The following is an 18890-nucleotide window of genomic DNA, read 5'->3' on the forward strand; positions in this document are numbered from 1 at the left end:
TGGTGACCGGGTTACTATATGTAGGAAGGTGGTGACCGGGTTACTATATGTAGGAAGGTGGTGACCGGCTTACTATATGTAGGAAGGTGGTGACCGGGTTACTATATGTAGGAAGGTGGTGACCGGGTTACTATATGTAGGAAGGTGGTGACCGGGTTACTATATGGAGGAAGGTGGTGGCCGGGTTACTATATGTAGGAAGGTGGTGACCGGGTTACTATATGTAGGAAGGTGGTGACCGGGTTACTATATGTAGGAAGGTGGTGACCGGGTTACTATATGTAGGAAGGTGATGACCGGGTTACTATATGTAGGAAGGTGGTGACCGGGTTACTATATGTAGGAAGGTGGTGGCCGTGTTACTATATGTAGGAAGGTGGTGACCGGCTTACTATATGTAGGAAGGTGGTGACCGGGTTACTATATGTAGGAAGGTGGTGACCGGGTTACTATATGTAGGAAGGTGGTGACCGGGTTACTATATGTAGGAAGGTGGTGGCCGGGTTACTATATGTAGGAAGGTGGTGACCGGCTTACTATATGTAGGAAGGTGGTGACCGGGTTACTATATGTAGGAAGGTGGTGACCGGGTTACTATATGTAGGAAGGTGGTGACCGGGTTACTATATGTAGGAAGGTGGTGACCGGGTTACTATATGTAGGAAGGTGGTGACCGGGTTACTATATGTAGGAAGGTGGTGACCGGGTTACTATATGTAGGAAGGTGGTGACCGGGTCACTATATGTAGGAAGGTGGTGACCGGGTTACTATATGTAGGAAGGTGGTGACCGGGTTACTATATGTAGGAAGGTGGTGACCGGGTTACTATATGTAGGAAGGTGGTGACCGGGTTACTATATGTAGGAAGGTGGTGACCGGGTTACTATATGTAGGAAGGTGGTGACCGGGTTACTATATGTAGGAAGGTGGTGACCGGGTTACTATATGTAGGAAGGTGGTGACCGGGTTACTATATGTAGGAAGGTGGTGACCGGGTTACTATATGTAGGAAGGTGGTGACCGGGTTACTATATGTAGGAAGGTGGTGACCGGCTTACTATATGTAGGAAGGTGGTGACCGGGTTACTATATGTAGGAAGGTGGTGACCGGGTTACTATATGTAGGAAGGTGGTGACCGGGTTACTATATGTAGGAAGGTGGTGGCCGGGTTACTATATGTAGGAAGGTAGTGGCAACCAACGCGAGCCTGTACTATTATTACCGTTAACCTCAACAAGTTTTTTATGGAGATGGCAAAACCACTTTAGTCAGTGGGCTTTCCACCACCCTCCTACGCATTGTAACCCGGCCACCTGATTATAGCCATTAATACACGCTAGATGATTTGGGCCAAGGTGGTGCCTTGGGTATTAGCCTAGCTGATTAATATTATTATTATTAGTTATCAGAAATTATCACTAAACAAATTTTCAGAGCGATTACACCAACAAAGTTTAGATATAAGCACAGAGCCCCCTAGTGTCTAAATATGCCCAAGTTGAAATGCACTATTACCAAAGACGCTTATAAGTCCTGCTCTTCGTCTAGATGGCGTAACGCGCCATCCTAAAAAAGAGTTGAGAAAATACGTGTTGCGGCTGTGAAAGTAGATTCTCAGCCGCGCGCAGAAAAGTAAATAAAGTAAACAGAATAAAGGGGTGGGGGATTATCTTCCTTTTACAATGGGGTCAATGCTCCACCGGAAGAAAACCAATCCTAGTCCTAGCTGCTGGTCATTCTTTCCGCCAACACAATATTGTTCGTCTATCTATGCACCTAAACTAACAAGTCTGTGTCTACTTCAACCTTTATGGAGACCATTGGCCAAATCTACTAACTTGAAACCTTAAAGCTACGCTTTCAACCTTCTTTTGGGATCAAAAGCTGTTATTGAATTTCAAATTATCAAATTAAATCGACGGTCACTGGTTATATGTGTACGACAACATTATTCATATTTTTAATTATTATAACCAGCAAAAAGATTTATTCATTTTCTAAAACTAGCAAAATACGGTGTTTCATCCTAAAAATTAGAATATACCGAAATTTACTAACTAGTACAGATCGACAATTGATAGGTTAAGCTTCCGACAGGTTTAGCTCCCCCTCGTAAACGTGTACGGGAAACTTGTAGGAGTGTAGACGTAGCTTTATTCTGCACATTTTAGACTCAGCTACAAGTTCCTCTGTTCACGTTTTCGAGTGGGGGCTTAAAGATCTTAAGTAAGTAAATTTCGGTAGAATTTTAAGACATTTTGAAGTAAGTTGTAAGTAAAGAAAAAAAAAGTTTTCATGATTAGCATAATATTGTTCGCAAATTTAAATTTCGCGTCATTTTCACCTCAATTTTTTCGAATCCAAAAGTAAAACTAAACCTCTAGACTAGTCTCGAATACAAACCCTTAAAAAGTAAAATATGTTTCAATTTTTTATTTTTTAGTTTTGCGGAAAACTTTCCAGATATTTTTCAGCCTGCATTTACTTTTTCCGGAAAATTACCAAATCTGTTTGAAAGGTTTTTGCTTATTTTAAATTTGTGGGGCCCCAAATTATACCCCTAATGTCGCCACTAACTGTATAATAACTTTGTTAACGAATTAGTGAGCTAGGGAACTATTGATATAATATTCTAAAAATTGAGACGCCATAATTGTTAGTCAAATTCACAGTAAGTTTAGGTTTGGGTTTTTTTTCGTTAAATATTGACACCATGTTGGAAAATGGCGGATAAAAAAAATATCAATGTCTTTTGTACGATAACTGCCGTAAGTTTTAGCCGAATTCCCTGATTTTTTTTGAGTGTTGGTCACACATGGCAGATGCTACCTAGTGTTTTGGATTGAAAACGGTCGATTAAAAATTCCATAACTAGAATAATTTTAAATCGATTTGGTTAAAAATTTTAGTTAAATCACAATTTAGATTTAAAAATATTTTTGTTAAAAACCTCATTATTATTTGGTCCACTTTTATTATTTTAAAACTGGTTGGTCCCCTGGTCTCCGAGAGCAGTTCATTAGTTCGATATTAACGAGGAGACTACCCGAGGTGATAATCACCGATTTTGTTGAAACTAGGTGGGTATGTAGACCTTATGGTAACATGAAATTTAACCAAGGGAAAAAATGCAATGGGCATTAGTTTTGCCATGGCAACCGAAAATGTTTTTGACCTCTCCATTTAAACTAATGCCCATTGCAATTTTTCCCTTGGTGAAATTTCATGTTACCATAAGGTCTACATACCCACTTAGTTTCAACAAAATCGGTGATTATCACCTCGGGTAGTCTCCTCGTAAGTAAGCCCCTTGAAATATTTTGCCATAACAAAAGCCAATCTGGCAATGTCGCCTGTAATGAGTTGGTCGTTGACGGCGATATTTTCATCGCGGGAAGTTAAAAACTTCCACTAAAGATGTTTCTCTGATTACGTTGCCGGGGCCGAAGCTAAATATAATTATCGAGGCAACAGCGTTCTCGACAACCGTTGAAGAGCCATAGTTTTCGAAAATAGAATCTCGTAGAAAGCTCGTTAAAGGCTGCATTCTCGCGTTGTCCTGGTGATTTTCAACATCATCTGTTATTTTCTGAAAGGTTTTAAGGGGAGGCTGCCCAGAAACTAATATTTTGCACGTAGACCCTGAGATTTGAGACCATTATTTTTAGTCCGGTGTATCCTAGGTCGCACCAGAATCATACCCTGATGTCTACAAACATCAGGATATAGGCAGGGTATATAGAGAGATTCGTCGCTATCTGTTCAAGAAATATGGAGCCATCTATCTAGTGGAGCTGTAGATTAAACTTAAATTAAATTTATATTCAATTAAAATAAACAGTTAAATTAGTATAAAATTTGCAGATAAATTAGTATAAATTTAAGTTTAATTAGTATAAGATTAACAGTTATATAAATATGAAGTTAACAGTTAAATTAGTATTAAATTAAAATTAACGTTTAAATTAATATTAAATTAAAATTAACGTTTAAATTAGTATTAAATTAAAATTAACGTTTAAATAAGTATTAAATTAAAATTAAGAATCAAATTAGTATTAAATTAAAATTAAGAATCAAATTAGTATTAAATTAAAATTAAGAGTCAAATTAGTATTAAATTAAAATTAAGAATCAAATTAGTATTAAATTAAAATTAAGAATCAAATTAGTATTAAATGGAAATTAACCATTAAATTATTATTCAATTAAAATTAAGAGATAAATTATTAAATTAAAATTAAGAGTTAAATAATTAAATTAAAATTAAGAGTTAAATTATTAAATTGAAATTAAGAATTAAATTATTAAATTAAAATTAAAAATTAAATTATTATTCAATTAGAATTAAGAGTTAAATTATTAAACTAAAATCAACCATTAAATTATTAACCTAAAATTATCCAGTAAATTAATATTAAATTAAAATTAAGAGTTAAATTATTAAATTAAAATTAACCATTAAAATAATATTCAATTAATGAAATTAAATTGTTATTGTTGCATTTTTCTCGCCGAATGTCCGGTTTCAGTTTCACATATGTTGATTGTGCCTTTTTGACAACTTGTTAGTATAAAACAATATTCAACTGTCGTTTCGTCTTAAAAAAAAACCATTAACCATTTTTAAGCATCATTTCAAGGTATATTTCACCTTGATATTATCCGTAAACACTAGCCTCGAGTCAAAAGGTTTCGTTTGGCCTTCTACAAATATAAGAGAATTCCCAGTAGGATCTCGCGTAGGCGTCCGCCCACATGTGTCTTTTACATTTGCCTTTGCCTACTTTTCCGGTTTTCAATTCGGTAGCATGCTTAGTACTAAAAATATTTCCACAATTTTTAATTCAATAGTTATTTAGTTAGATCACAACTTTAATTTTCAGCTTCGAAGTTGATATTAAAATTATTAAATTTTTATCTTCGAAAAACGATGAAATTTATTATTAAATTAAAAAAAATATTTTAATTTATTATTATTTTTATGTGCTAATAATATTAATTAATAATTTTGTTATATTTTAGAAGTGATATTAATAATTATGTGACATTAATATTACATTTTAATTAATATTTTTAAGTCGTTGTTTGTACAAAATGAAATAATTTAGATTTTTTAAGGTTTCAATTAACGCTTTTCAAAACGTACGTTATAGAACAACACTTAAATCAATACAGCGAAGAAAGGTTTTTATAATGCTTAGCTAACTTATGAGCTTTCCCACTTCGATGGTCCGAACTTGAAACGCATTTGAAACCTACTTTGTTTGTGGGTAGAGCTTGAAACGAATGTTAAAAAGGTAATTAGCTTTCCGCGCGTGGGCAGGTCATTAAAGTTTTAATTGGCGCGGGTGCACGTGGAGTTCCCCTCACGTTCTCTTCCGGTGACGTCACCTCAGGTGAGACGGAGAGTCGCGTGGGTACCACTATAGCCGAGTCGCTTTGTGGGGAGAGACCTCTGTTGGGGCTTCCTGGAAGCTCGCCATTTCTTAGCGAATAATGAGAGATACGCGAAAGGTCTAAAAATAAATATTAATTGAGTTTATTGATGGGGAACTCTCGGGGGTGGTCTGTTTATTCAGAAACGTATTCTCTTCTTGAGTTGTCACAGGTCAGGGAATACAGGGAAAACATGGAACAGTCAGGGAATTTGAAATAGGCTTAAAATGTCCAGGAATTTTAGGAATTTGTACAAAAAGTCCAGGAATGATCAGGAAATTTCAGGAATTTGTAAAAAAATGTCCAGGAATGATCGGAAAATTTTAGGAATTTGTACAAACGGTCCAGGAAAGATAGGGTAATTTAAAGAACTTATACAAAATGTCAAGGAAAGATAGGGTAATTTTAAGAATTTATACAAAATGTCAAGGAAAGATAGGGGAATTTTAAGAATTTATACAAAATGTCAAGGAAAGATAGGGGAATTTTAAGAATTTGTACAAAAGTCCAGGAATTATCGGGAAATTTTAGGAATTTGTACAAAAGGTCCAGGAATTATCGGGGTATTTTAGGAATTTGTACAAAAAGTCCAGGAATTATTGGCTAATTTAATTATTTGTACAAAAAGTCCAGGAATGATCAGGAAATTTTAGGAATTTGTACAAAAATTCCAGGAATGATCGGGAAGTTTTAGGAATTTGTACAAAAGGTCCAGGAATGATCGGGAAGTTTTAGGAATTTGTACATAAGGTCCAGGAATGATCGGTAAATTTTAGGAATTTGTACAAAAATTCCAGGAATGATCGGGAAATTTTAGGAATTTGTACAAAAATTCCAGGAATGATCGGGAAATTTTAGGAATTTGTACAAAAATTCCAGGAATGATCGGGAAGTTTTAGGAATTTGTACAAAAGGTCCAGGAATGATCGGGAAATTTTAGGAATTTGTACAAAAAGTCCAGGAATGATTGGGTTGTTTTAAGAATTTGAACATAAAGTCCAGGAGTGATTGGGTTATTTTAAAAACTTGTACAAAACGTCCAGGAATTATTGGCTAATTTAAGAATTTGTACAAAAAGTCCATAATTTATCGGAAATTTTAGTAATTAGTACAAAAAGTCTAGAAAGGGTCGGTAAATTTGAGGAATTAGTATAAAAGTCCACAAAAAAAGGAAATTTGAGGAATTAGTACAAAAAGTCCAGAAATGATCGAAGAATTTGGGGACTTTGTACAAAAAGTCAAGTAATGATCATGGATTTTAAATTTATCTTAATATTTTATAAAAGTTATTTAGTTGTAATTTTACTATAGTTCTGTGATAATTTTACCCCTGAATTTACAGCGATCAACAATTTTAAAATAACACTTCTTGACGATATTTACTTATTAATAAATCACTTTTTCTCCGTGGAATAGTTTAAGAAAATCAATATGAAAAATATTTATTTGTATATGGACGAATGACTGTACATAATCAGTTTCCCGAAATTATACATAAATACATACTTATAAATAAAAACGATTATTGTTCATGGTAAGCGATATAATATTTCTTTAAAATAGAAGAATAAAAAATATTTTACAGTAGCTTTCGAGCTCGAAGCTCTTTGTCAACTGACAAGGAGACGACCCGAGGTGTAACACACCGATTTGGTTCAAACTCGGGGGTTTGGTAGACCTTCATGTAACTTGATTAACCCTATAAAGGGAAATGTCTTCATAGGCAACCGTTTGGCCATGGCAACCAAAAATGTTTTGACAAGATAAAATGGAAATTTTCCCATTGAAAATAACATGGGAATCTCACCAATTTTAAGGGTACCCTCTGTCAAAATTTTATTTTTTAAATGCTAAAAATAGAAAGTATAAATAAAAAAATAATGAAAATGTTTACAGGGGGTACCCTTAAAATTGGTCAGATTACCATGTTATATTCTATGGAAAAATTTCCATTTTATGTTGTCAAAACATTTTTGGTTGCCATGGAAAAACGGTTGCCTATGGAGACATTACCCTTTATAGGGTTAATCAAGTTACATGAAGGTCTACCAAACCCCCGAGTTTGAACCAAATAGGTGTGTTACACAAAATTTTAGTTTCATCCCATTTTATATCATTACCCCTATTCTGCCATACATGTTTAGCTATTTATTTATTTCCCTCCCTAATAAATATTTCGTGTTCTTTATTTCTTATTTTTAACGCTCGTTTTGTTTGCCCCACGTCATTTTTGTCCACATGTACACGGAATATTGTAGACTATACCGGTACTGTCATCTGTGTTGTTTTATAGGTCTAATACATTTTTTAGAGTACTATTTGTTTTATTTATTAAATTTACCCCAAGTTCCTTGCCCTACTTGTCAATATAACGGGCGATTTTTCTTCCAAAACCTATTTTGAAAATGAGCAGCAATGGGTTTACGTTTCAAGCAGTTGATGGAAACTTTAGGAATTGACCTCATCTTTCTTGATGAGAGGACGCGAAAGCAATAACGCTTCTTTGTAGAAAGGAACCAAGTCTATTCATCAAGACTTTTATTACAAATTGTCCCGGCACTTTATCCAGGAAGCGTAACGGAGCTACGCTTTGTAGAATAACATAGCGAGCTCTCTTGGGCGCCCCACCCTAATTAACCTTGGGACCAACAATATCACCTTGAAGCGACGCGGTCCCTAATGAGATTTCGCTCCGTCGTACCTCGAAGCCTCATCTCAGTCGTTGAGGTGTTGTCTCGAATGACCTCGTCTTAAATTCTTACCTTGACATTTAAGACGGTGTTGTGACTGAGTGTCCTCAACCTTTATTTGACCTAGTCACTTTATTGACTCGTTTGAGGAAGGTCTAGTTGATACTTTGTCGCCAATTAGGTGAAGACTTAATTGATCAAAGATTTATGGTATCGTAGCCGTCAAGAGTATTTTGTTTACCGCTTCTTATACGAAATCTGTGACCTTCACATTCCTGATTGCTGTTTCTAAGAGGTATTTAGAATCTACTAGAAGTAAGCAACATATCTCTTAAGAGAAAAGTATCCATCTAAGACAAGGATATCACACTCCCCACTTAATTTTTCAAACTTAAATGTGTTTTTAAACAAGTTGGCAAGCCAAAATATACCTCTCCTCGGAAGAATTGTCCCTAGTGGTATTAATTTCTCGAGATAACCCTTCAAGATATATCTCCGCAATTTAGAGTTATTTGTTAAAAATGTTATCCCAGTTCTATCCCGCCCGTTATAAAATTTTAATTATAATTAGAATAATTGAGACGAAACGACCAATTTTAATATATTCAGAATATCATAAGTTAAGTAGTTACAACAGTGAGTTAGACGTACTATAACAACGCACAATTGAATTAAACCCTTTTTACAGTACAAGTTAATCAGTTGAATATAATACGAAGCAAATTTTAATGAAAGAAATATCTACAGAGGGTATTAGAACGACCGTTCGCTTTTTGGTTTAGAATTTTAACGGAATCGGGCCGATTTTAATTAAACGATCGTTTATCGAAATTTTGTTAAAAGAATATTCCCTAAGGCCGCGCGATAAATTTACGATAATAATTTCCCGTCGCCGTTATATCGAAAATTTATTTGATTCGGGATTGCCAGAACTGTAATGTCGTGGGCGAGTGATTAGAAAATAAAATGGCAACCAGAATTATGCAAAATTATAAATGTTTATTTTTATTCAGAACAGTCTATGGAACGTTCTAGATTTGACTTTCATCAATAACCCAACAATATATATCGCTTCTACGTAATTATACAGAACTGGTACTCAAGTGTCTAACACTAGATTAGATTTGTCTTAGTTCATCGTGATTGAAACATAAACCAAAACACACTTACTAAAAGTAATTATCATAAATTATACTGAGTAATTTTAAACTCTGTCTTAATTAACAGCTGACATATGTTCGCTACTAATTACTTCCAATCTACTTAATAAGCCTCACAGGTTGAGTTGATAATTTCAAGGGTATAATTAGGTTATTCCAATTCAAAAAATAATAACAATCAATTTTATCTTACATCTGACTTGAGTTAGTTCACAATTACTTTAACACTTTCAGTCTTAAACACGCACTGTTCTTACACTGAAGTCCATTCACTCACGTTCCAAACGCGAAACACAATTTAACTCTTTTCTTGACCGAAGACCGAACATAATAATTAAAACCGCAAAGTTACCTCATAACTTTTGACCGACACCAGGACCCCGTCCTGTAGTAGTTCGTCTGACAGCCAAGAACGAAGAAAGACTATATCTTCTATGTTGACGGCAACGGCCTTATATACTTTTATTTTGTGTTTTATTTTGACCCGTCGAGATTTGACTAAAGTTCGAAAAATTGAAGAGATTATATTTTTTACCCGGTTTGATTGATAGTTCTCCACACGATGGCGCTATATTATTACTTTGATATAGTTTCCGCTGGAGTTTTGAATAATTATCCTTTTTCTAAGCGTTATTAAAAGGTAACAATGAACTACTTTTTGTGTTTCAACGAAATTTTGTTAAGAATTTAACAAAAATTTAAAACAAAACAAAAAACCGTACCAAAGAATAAACAAACAAAGTTCAATAAACAATATATACAGATATTGTATTAATCCGTTTAGTAAAAAACCCGCCTTATCATAATGGTTCCTTTACTTTAATATTTTCCCTAAGGAAGTCAATGGCTCGGCGGTGAACTATCCGCATTGTTACAATGCGACCCGAGTTCAATTCCTGATCACGATCAAATTTTACATGAAAATACTACAATATTTAATTAAATATAAGAATAATATAATTTATAAATATTTAATTAAATATAAGATTAAAATAGTTTATAAATATTTAATTAAATATAAGATTAAAATAGTTTATAAATATTTAATTAAATATAAGATTAATATAATTTATAAATATTTAATTAAATATAAGATTAATATAATTTATAAATATTTAATTAAATATAAGATTAATATAATTTATAAATATTTAAATAAATCTAAGATTAATATAATTTATAAATATTTAAATAAATCTAAGATTAATATAATTTATAAATATTTAATTAAATATAAGATTAATATAATTTACAAATATTTGAAATGATGTAGAATAAATTATAGTATAGTTCGCAGGCCTGACAGACAGACCCACCCACCCACAGACAGACAGACAGACACGGTGATTGTATAACCCCTCCTAGGGGACTTTGTCCCCTCGGAGAGGTAAAAATTTAAAATGTAAACCATATTTTGCCCATGGATGTAATATTATCGGAAATTCATTTTACTGAGGTCTTTCTCCCTATTTTTCAAACTGAATTTGTTTTGAAATTTTTTTAAAAAAATTTAATAATGAAGGTTTTATTTGAGACCTCTACAGTGGTTGAAACTTTTTCCAATATTTAAGACCATTCACGGAAATACCACAGAACATATTTAAACCTTCTGCTCTACAAATTGAGTCCTTTTGTGGAGTGTTTGGGCACTTAAAGGGTTCCATCAGCTTCGTAAGGGGATAAACTTGCGTCTCCCCCTAGCCAGTCCGGATTTTGATTTTGATTACCACCACTAGAGGGCGCACGTCACGCTAAACGAATGTACGATGACCGCGTAGTCTTCCTCCGCGAGTTCACCAGTCTGTTTTAAAATTTTCGGTTTTAACAATGTCGAGCAATGAAATTAATGGTAATAATAAATACATGATAAACGAAAAGAAAATCAACCACTAAGTCAATTCGTTGAACAAGAACAACTTTCCATATTAATTCTAATTAAATTTCAATAAGAGCAAACTAGGCCAAGGAGACCAAGACTCCGTCCGTTGCGACCGATATCGAAATCCGAATTTCCGCGAAATGACCACGTATTTGTTATGTTAGATACACACATCGGTGTCGAACCAACTTCACCAAGGCCTTAGACACCAGCACACAATAACTGATTAATCAGGGTGAGATAAGTGTAACGGCCACGCCAACGGGGGGATACGTGGGGACAGGGGTGGGGACACCCGTGGCGGAAGTATTCCGACCACCCGTTGGGGGACTGGTGGTCGTCCTCACACGGCCATCCACAAACTCTGCCTCCCAGACGCTAAATGACCACGTATTTTGTAAAGTTTCGTATTACCAAACATTTGTCTCCTTCCGCGTTAAAAAATAGCGCTATCTCACCCCCCACTGTCATCCCCTTACGAGGCTGATGGAAGCCTTTCATTTGCACTTTTTTATCCATTTTACTTCATAAACACTAAGACGTTAGACCTTCTAAACTCTATTTTCAGACCTTTACATGCCCTTACTTATTTCAATATATTTTAATTATTCAATACAACTCGATACATTAACCATTAACATGGACAGATTAAGCTGGTTTTCGCCCGAGGGAAAAAGTTGCAAAACGTAAAATACCGTTATTTGTTTAATTATATTTAAAATCGTTAATCAACCTTTTAAAGATTTAACTGTTGTTAAAGGAAAAGTCCAGGTTGGGTAAAACTTGGGTCTATTTGAAAGATCATGTTTAAATAAACTCAAAAATATCAGTCGTAAAATTGTATCTTTTTTTAATGACGAGAAATTAATTTTTAAACGAGCGAAATTTACCGCCAAGCGAGTTGCCATTTTCTTTCGCCTTCCCTCCGCAGACCGCACGCGGAGCAAGCACGCGCGGGGAACAGAGCGCTGTTAAAGCCTGTTATAGCGCGAACAGCGCGTGATTAAAGTCCTAAAACGTCACCCCGAAACAAAAAATGGCAGCTCACTTGGCGGGTAAATTTGGCTCGTTTAAAAATTAATTTCTCGTCATTAAAAAAAGATACAATTTTACGACTGATATTTTTGAGTTTATTTAAACATGATCTTTCAAATAGACCCAAGTTTTACCCAACCTGGACTTTTCCTTTAAATATTCCAGGTGATTGGAATTTCTTCGCATTGTGTTATTTTAAAGAAAATATTTAAAAAGGAAATAACGTTGTATTCAAATGCTAGTCTCGGAATTGGTTCATATAATAATTTTCTTCGTTTAAGGGAATTGAAAAGTATTCAAATGAAAGAGTGCAATGGGTCTAAAATAAATTATTAGCCCTATTTTAGTACCTAAATAGTTGGAAATAAATTAAAAGTCCAATTTTAGTCGTTTTATAAACCATTATTTTTAACAGTGCATATTTGGCCGATGTAATATTTTTAGAAAACCATTATAATGAGGTATTTTTCTAGCTATATGTATATTAAAAGTAGACTTATAAGTGAATACATAAGTGTATAACATTGTTACATAAGTGTGTCACTTCCTATTCTTCACACGCAAAAGTTTTACTGAGAGCTATTCACGAGACAGACTGCATTACGGGTTTTGTACGCCGTTTTGCGTCCGCGTGCTAACGCGTTAGGCTAGGCGCCCACTGGCTTTCCGTTTCGTATCCGTCCTGCCTTCCACAAGGCATTGTCTCCGTTACGAAGTAAAGGCTTGTGAAAGCTAGGACGGAGACGTTACGAAGAGCAGTGGGCGCCTGGCCTTTCACGTAGCCTTTGACAGCGCCTCGCTAGGGGGAGATTTTTTTCTTGTGATGACGTCACTAGCTCTCAGTAAAATATTCCCCAAAGTGACAAACTCATTATAGACTGGAAAGAATGTCATTGCAAATGAAGTAATTTAAAATCGCGTGTTTTAGGTATAAACTTTGCGGTGTTTTCTTTACACTGATGTCTATCAATTTATAAATAGTTCTTTGAGAAAACTTTCCACATCTTTTTCGTTATTAGAATTGAAATTTATCATTTTAAAAAAAAGGGTAACAACGACGAATAAATATAGCAGAAGCAATTTAGAGAAATTTTCTTCCTAACCGTGAAAAGGAAACAAGCGCTCTTCCTAATGGATTTAATATTATATTTCTGGCTTGTAAATTGTTCCTTTAAACTTTCTTTTGAGAGTCGTAGGCTCAGATGAAAAAATATGAATGAAAAAAATGGACCATCTCCGTAACTGCATAAAATAACTTTATTTTCACAAAACGTGAAACGTAAAGTTACGTAAGTGCTTACACAACATTACCGCTTTCTCGACGACCCTGTCACATTACGTCGTGTTAGGCAGCGCTATAAAGGGGGTTTTCACTTGCGCCCATAATTCCACCGGAGAAACGTACTTAATCCCACTCTGTAGATGTAGTTGTAGAAAAGGTTAAGGAAAGGTCGGGGAATTTTATGAATTGGTGCAAAATGACAAGGAAAGATAGGGGAATTTAAAGAACTTATACAAAATGGCAAGGAAAGATAAGGGAATTTAAAGAACTTATACAAAATGGCAAGGAAAGATAGGGGAATTTTAAGAATTTATACAAAATGTCAAGGAAAGATAGGGGAATTTTAAGAATTTATACAAAATGTCAAGGAAAGATAGGGTAATTTTAAGAATTTATACAAAATGTCAAGGAAAGATAGGGGAATTTTAAGAATTTATACAAAATGTCAAGGAAAGATAGGGGAATTTTAAGAATTTATACAAAATGTCAAGGAAAGATAGGGGAATTTTAAGAACTTATACAAAATGTCAAGGAAAGATAGGGTAATTTAAAGAACTTATACAAAATGTCAAGGAAAGATAGGGTAATTTTAAGAACTTATACAAAATGTCAAGGAAAGATAGGGTAATTTAAAGAACTTATACAAAATGTCAAGGAAAGATAGGGTAATTTTAAGAATTTATACAAAATGTCAAGGAAAGATAGGGGAATTTAAAGAACTTATACAAAATGTCAAGGAAAGATAGGGGAATTTTAAGAACTTATACAAAATGTCAAGGAAAGATAGGGTAATTTAAAGAACTTATACAAAATGTCAAGGAAAGATAGGGTAATTTTAAGAATTTATACAAAATGTCAAGGAAAGATAGGGTAATTTTAAGAATTTATACAAAATGTCAAGGAAAGATAAAGGAATTTTAAGAATTTATACAAAATGTCAAGGAAAGATAGGGGAATTTTAAGAATTTATACAAAATGTCAAGGAAAGATAGGGGAATTTAAAGAACTTATACAAAATGTCAAGGAAAGATAGGGTAATTTTAAGAATTTGTACAAACAGTCAAGGAAAGATCGGGGAATTTTAAGAATTTATACAAAATGTCAAGGAAAGATAGGGTAATTTAAAGAACTTATACAAAATGTCAAGGAAAGATAGGGTAATTTTAAGAATTTATACAAAATGTCAAGGAAAGATATGGTAATTTTAAGAATTTATACAAAATGTCAAGGAAAGATAGGGGAATTTTAAGAATTTGTACAAACAGTCAAGGAAAGATCGGGGAATTTTAAGAATTTGTACAAACAGTCAAGGAAAGATCGGGGAATTTTAAGAACTTATACAAAATGTCAAGGAAAGATAGGGTAATTTAAAGAACTTATACAAAATGTCAAGGAAAGATAGGGTAATTTTAAGAATTTATACAAAATGTCAAGGAAAGATAGGGTAATTTTAAGAATTTATACAAAATGTCAAGGAAAGATAGGGGAATTTTAAGAACTTATACAAAATGTCAAGGAAAGATAGGGGAATTTTAAGAATTTATACAAAATGTCAAGGAAAGATAGGGGAATTTTAAGAATTTATACAAAATGTCAAGGAAAGATAGGGGAATTTTAAGAATTTATACAAAATGTCAAGGAAAGATAGGGTAATTTTAAGAATTTATACAAAATGTCAAGGAAAGATAGGGGAATTTTAAGAATTTATACAAAATGTCAAGGAAAGATAGGGGAATTTTAAGAATTTATACAAAATATCAAGGAAAGATAGGGGAATTTAAAGAACTTATACAAAATGTCAAGGAAAGATAGGGTAATTTTAAGAATTTGTACAAACAGTCAAGGAAAGATCGGGGAATTTTAAGAATTTATACAAAATGTCAAGGTAAGATAGGGGAATTTTAAGAACTTATACAAAATGTCAAGGAAAGATAGGGGGATTTTAAGAATTTATACAAAATATCAAGGAAAGATCGGGTAATTTTAAGAATTTGTACAAAAAATCAAGGAAAGATCGGGTAATTTTATGAATTGATAATCGGGAAAAACGTGATATTCTAGGCGTGTCAACATTTATGCCCCTGACGAAATTGTTTCTTAGAAAAACTCTTTCGGTAATGCCTTAGCCAATTTCCTGGTCTACTTCTAAATTGGACAATTTCTCCGCGGTGCCTGGCTGCAGTCCGCCCCTTCAATCCGCCGGGTAATTTTGTCACCGCCAGAGGCCGGTAATTGCCTATCCAACATAATAAGCTTTGAGCTCTCTCGGACAAATACGTTTTTTTCTCGCCGCATTAACCCAACGGCAAAATGACGAATATTGACCGCGGCCAGTCGAGACCTTATTACAATTCCAGTCAACCTGGACCTTTCCTCCCTTCCTGATTGCTCAGATTACCCACAGCCCCACATTTTCCATACAGTTGTAGAAATTACTTCAGCCTTAAAAATTTATTGAACCGAATTGAGCTCCAGCGAGCGAAGCGATTTTATCCCCACTTCAATTTGGTAGTTCACGGAAAACTTGGCACTCGAAACTTGTTTAAAGTCATCCGATTTGAGTATAATTTTTAGAATATCGAGTACAGACCTCATTCTAGGTCGAGGCGAAGTCTGAATAGCCAATTCTTATTGTGACCTAAGATAACGGAGGTCAAATCAAACGAAGTGTAAGTCTGTGCAAATTTTAAATTTGAGATACTTGAGGTAAGCGCTCGCAAGGGGTAGTCATTACCAAGAACAATAATTGTATTTGGGTGCACACTCTTAAAAAAAGGGTGTATTTTCAAACCTTTAAGGGTTTTTTCTTGTCCCATATTTGACACCTTAACAGGTTTATAAAGGATGTTATTCTACACCTTAAAAAGTAGTTTTCCTGCTAGGGTGTTTATTTACACTGTTTGGGGTGCTTATGTCCTCCGTTTTTGTTGCTTTGTTAACAGTTTGTGGTATAAAACTATTCCCTTCGGGGTTATTATCTACTCCCTCTAGGGTACAAGACCACTCCTTTTAGGGTACCAAACGACACGCTTCAGGGTGTTACACTACCCCCTTCAGGGTTCTACAATACTCCCTTAAGGGTTCTATAATACTCCCTTTAAAGTGTTTAACTACTCCCTTTAAGGTTCTAAACTACTGCCTTAAGGGTGCTACAATAATCCCTTTAAAGTGTTAAAATACTCCTTTTGGGGTACTAAACTATTGCCTTAAGGGAGCTACACCCTTACGAGGTGTTAAATCACTCAATTTACGGGGTAATATAACACCCTTTATACACCTTTTCAAGTGTTTAATTTGGAACAATAAAAATCCCTTTAGGGCGTTTAAATGAACATTAAAGAGTGTTTTTTTACAGATATTACACCCTTAATATACCATTAAAACACCCTTTTTTTAAGAGTGCAGGTCAGTCCTAACCGTGACAAATATTACTTTGAGCCAAGTATTAGTTATTCAATGAGTTCAGAAACCAAGGCTTGTCCGAAAGTAGTATCGATTTAGACCATTAAGTTGGGTGATGTTCAAAATTTACTGAACTTAAAGGGACTATAAACTTACATAGAGTTGTTAATTTTCCAGAAAAATAAAACGCGGAAAAATTTCCGCAAAGTGGAAAAATAAAAATTGAAACATAAATTACTTTTTGAAGGTTTTTAATGTTTTTAACTTTTTATCGATATAAATGTCTAATAACAGTAAACATACTACAAAACATTAATTGTGTTACATTTTTAATCAGTTTAAACTAATCTAGAGGTTTACTTTTACTTTTAGATTCGAAAAAATGAGGCGAAATTGCGACTTTATTTAAATTTGCAAACAATATATTAGACTAATCATGGAATTAAAACTTTTTTTTATTTTTTTCGAAAAAATACAGAACATTTTCCGGAAAAAAGACCTCGATCATTTTCCGGAAAATTTTTCGACTTACAACTATAAACTTACATGTTTATGGTGGCTCAAAGAAATTTACATATCTGCCACCAGGTTTAACAGAAGCTAATTACGCTAAAAACAAATCGTAGCGCCTGTTAACAGAAGAGTTTTTATTTAGTCCATAGTCCCTTTAATCAGTGAAGAAATGCCTTTTGTTGGCCACACCAATTTCAAAATGTACGAATTCAAAACTTCAATCGATTTTAAACGTACCGGAAAACTAAGGTCTTGAAGCAAGTCGAGATACGTGATTTTGGAAAGAAATTCGAAATAAAAATGTTAGTGTTTTTACATTAAACTGAATTATTGCTTAAGTTTTGGGTTCCTTTAACCATCTTTTTAGTATTATTAAATTATTAGATTACTATTAAAATTATTATTGATAAAATACAAAAAGGTCGCTCTCAATATGGCTTTTTTGATTTGCTTGACTTTTACTCTTAGGTAGTGGTTTAACATCGGATTAACAGTGTCATTTAGCATAAACAGATCAAAAAAGGACGGGATTTAGTTTGCTTTTCGCTCTGTCATTCTGACGTTTGTTGATAGACGTTTACTAATAAACGATTTTAGACTTGCCATTGCCAAAGAAATATAGTTTGGGAAAACCAGTACGTATGCGAATCGTACACTTACTGTAAAAATTTCAACCCACCAATTAGCATAAATTAACAGTTGAATTAGCATAAATTAACAGTTGAATTAGCATAAATTAACAGTTGAATAAGTATCAATTTAACAGTTTATTTAGTATAAAATTAACAGTTTAATTAGAATAACATTAATAGTTATATTAATATAAAATTGACAATTAAATTAGTATTAAATTTAAATTAACGGTTAAATTAGTATTAAATTAAAATTAACGGTTAAATTAGTATTAAATTAAAATTTATGGTTACATTAGTATTAAATTAAAATTAACGGTTAAATTAGTATTAGATTAAAATTAACAGTTAAATTAGTATTAAATTAAAATTAAAGCTTAAATAAGTATTAAATTAAAATTAACGGTAAAATTAGTATTAAATTAAAATTAACAGTTAAATTAGTATTAAATTAAAATTAAAGCTTAAATAAGTATTAAATTAAATTTAACGGTTAAATTAGTATTAAATTAAAATTAACGGTTAAATTAGTGTTAAATTAAATTAACGGTTAAATTAGTGTTAAATTAAAATTAACGGTTAAATTAGTGTTAAATTAAAATTTATGGTTACATTAGTATTAAATTAAAATTAACAGTTAAATTAGTATTAGATTAAAATTAACAGTTAAATTAGTATTAAATTAAAATTAAAGCTTAAATAAGTATTAAATTAAAATTAACGGTAAAATTAGTATTAAATTAAAATTAACAGTTAAATTAGTATTAAATTAAAATTAAAGCTTAAATAAGTATTAAATTAAAATTAACGGTTAAATTAGTATTAAATTAAAATTAACGGTTAAATTAGTGTTAAA

At 33.1% G+C, this 18890-nt stretch overlaps 1 protein-coding gene across 1 annotated transcript in view; it reads left to right on the forward strand.

Annotated features, from left to right (window-relative positions):
* The window catches only part of LOC149958862 (synaptotagmin-6-like), a 129678-nt gene that overhangs the window by 48454 nt on the left and 62334 nt on the right, over window positions 1-18890 (forward strand). The gene's annotated exons all lie outside the window — the stretch shown is intronic.

Source organism: Leiobunum rupestre, chromosome 2, assembly GCF_980474605.1.
Source record: "Leiobunum rupestre chromosome 2, qqLeiRupe1.1.hap1, whole genome shotgun sequence".
Classification (NCBI taxonomy): domain Eukaryota; kingdom Metazoa; phylum Arthropoda; class Arachnida; order Opiliones; family Sclerosomatidae; genus Leiobunum; species Leiobunum rupestre.